Genomic DNA, 2,790 nt, shown 5'->3' on the forward strand with positions numbered 1-2,790 from the left:
TTATGGTATAAAATTCAGTCATTAATTATTAAATAAAAATTACATTAATTATTCACTCCCAACCCCAAATAAAATATAGTTATTGTTAAAATTTATCAAATAACTTCTAAATATATTATTAATAAGCCTATAATTTATAAAATTCATTTTTGGATCACCGTTTATTTTAAAATCACATAAGTTCCTTTTTAACTCGTTTACTATCAATTTGAAAGACAATTAAGTGTTACCGTCGTTTACTAAAACTTCTAAATCACAAATTATATATTTAATATACTTTTTATGTATATATAGATTTATTTTAATAATAGATTTTATTATTTCTTATATCATTTTACAATTTAGTTCTTACAATTAAATCATATATATTATATCAAACTATATTTCAAATTATATATATTTAAATATATATGTATCTATTTATTTACAAGTAATAGTTCGTGAATCGTCGAAAACGGTCGAAGTTAAATGATTGTATGGAAACAGTTCAAAAATTTTGAGACTCAACATTACAGACTTTACTTATCGTGTCGAAATCATATAAAGATTAAGTTTAAATTTGGTCAGAAATTTTCGGGTCGTCACAGTGGTGCTATTAATTTGATGACTAGCACATTTGGGAATAGTTAACCATTTTGCGTTCATATGTTGTATATTGATAATGTAGCGTGTTATATTCTTGTTTATGCAATTTAACATGCTAGATTGTACTCGATTGTGTTATGTGCATTAGTGATACTATCTTGTATGCGGTTTTGTGTAAGTTGCACAAGTAAGTGGTTTATGTATGTATGCATATAAGTATTGCACTCACTAAGCTTTGTAGCTTACTCCTTCGTAGTTTACTTTTTATAGATTGTGGCACATCGAGGGACAAGGGTAAGGGTTTGGCCTAGCTTGCTTGCGGTGGATTTTAGAAGGCGCTTTTTGGTAATGGTCCTGATGGTCATGCTCACTATGGGGTCGTTTGATTAAACAATTGGTTAAACGTATGGGTCTTGTGTACCCGATGATGTAACTCTTAACTTGTAGTATTTTGAAACTTATGGTAGCATTTGAACAAGTAATGTACTAAACCTTGTGTTGTTGTGGTTAATGCCAATGTTCAAAATAAAAAAAAAATAAAAAAAAATTAAGGGTGTGTCATATTTTACAAGTTAATTGTTAAATCGGTAGGGGATCGTTTCACTCGAGCTTCTTTGCAGACTAAGATGGAGTGATCAATACATTTAAGATCGTCATCGCATTACATGCACATCAATGAATCCAGACAATCCCTCGCTTGTCCAATTCAACTCGAACCGGTATCTTGATTCTTCAATTTTTTTCTTTGAATAGTAGTTTTTTCCTATAGTTTTACAAATCTAGTGTTTGGATTAAAAAAAATTATAAAGATAGTATAACCGGCGCTTGTAATGCCGGTTTTGACTAAGCCATCACAATCCGGCATTTCTAATTCCCGTTTGTCCTACGTGTGGCTAATTAACTTTAGTCTGACTTAATTTTTGCTGATTGTACAGAAACCGGCATTCTCAACGCCGGTTTCAGTACTTTTCTGATTTTCAGTCCATTATTGTTGAACCATTGTTGCGAGGCCGTAACCCCATCTTAGTGCATTATTACAATCCACAACTCTTTCCACGTTACCTAGCCATCAGCTATTTTCTTATTAAAAGAGTTAGAAAAAGTGATTCTAAGCGAATCAATCATTGGTCCATTGCTTACCAAGCCGAATTATTCTAATCTGAGACCATACAAGTGCAATTTGACTCAAATTGAACTAGACCTCCCAAAACAAGTCAAATCTAGTTCATAAGCACCATTAACTAGTGATTTTGCTTAAAGACACTAATTTACACAACAATCTAAGTACTCAAGTACTTACTTACCAAAACTTGACATAAACCCTAGCTTTGACACAACTCAAAGCCAACACCCAAATTTAACTCAAAACATGTTCTTATGCACATCTAGAACAACCACACACATAAGTAATCTAAAGATTAACACACAAAATTCAAGACTAAATTCTCCAAATTCATCAACAAACCCTAAACGCATAACACTGGGGTTTACATACCCAAACTTACACTATAAACTCCCAAATTTCAAAAGAAATGGGGTTTATAACACACTACCAACTATAACCCTAACCTAAACTCGAAATTAAACAACAAAATTCGAAATAGGGTTTACCTCAAGAGCCAAAATCGGGCTAGATGGCTGCAACACAAGGAATGGGTTCCATTTTGGGTGAATTTAGCTTCCTCCTTCATCAACAAAGCTTTCTCTCATTACGATAAGGGTAAAAAAAAATTAATCAGGTTCATGTTCCCCTTATACTGCGCGGCGAGCAAAAACACTGATCGCCGCTCAGTATAAGGGGAACATGGGCCTGATTTAAAAAAAATATCTTGTCGTTTTATGTAAACAGGTTGTAGTCTCCCCCAATGTAACATATGCTCTTTATATTACTAACCCAAAAAGCGTGAAAATTCCTGAAAACACTTTACCATTTTCATTAAATTTTGTGCATTTCTTCTATTCCAATCTTAAAAGAACATGGTATTATCCGCATATTGGAGATGCGATACCAATATCTTATCTGCCCCAATTTACACCCCTTTAAATAAGTTCCTTTCCTACGCCGACTTGGCTAGAATAGTTAGGCCTTTTTACCACTAAAATAAATAAATAGGAAATTAGTAGATCCCCTTGATGAACACCTCTCCCTAATTTGAATTTTCGAGTAGGTCATCCGTTAACATGACCAAAGATAAACATGCTTGA

The sequence above is a fragment of the Rutidosis leptorrhynchoides genome, chromosome 7, assembly GCF_046630445.1.
Source record: "Rutidosis leptorrhynchoides isolate AG116_Rl617_1_P2 chromosome 7, CSIRO_AGI_Rlap_v1, whole genome shotgun sequence".
NCBI classification, from domain to species: Eukaryota; Viridiplantae; Streptophyta; class Magnoliopsida; order Asterales; family Asteraceae; genus Rutidosis; species Rutidosis leptorrhynchoides.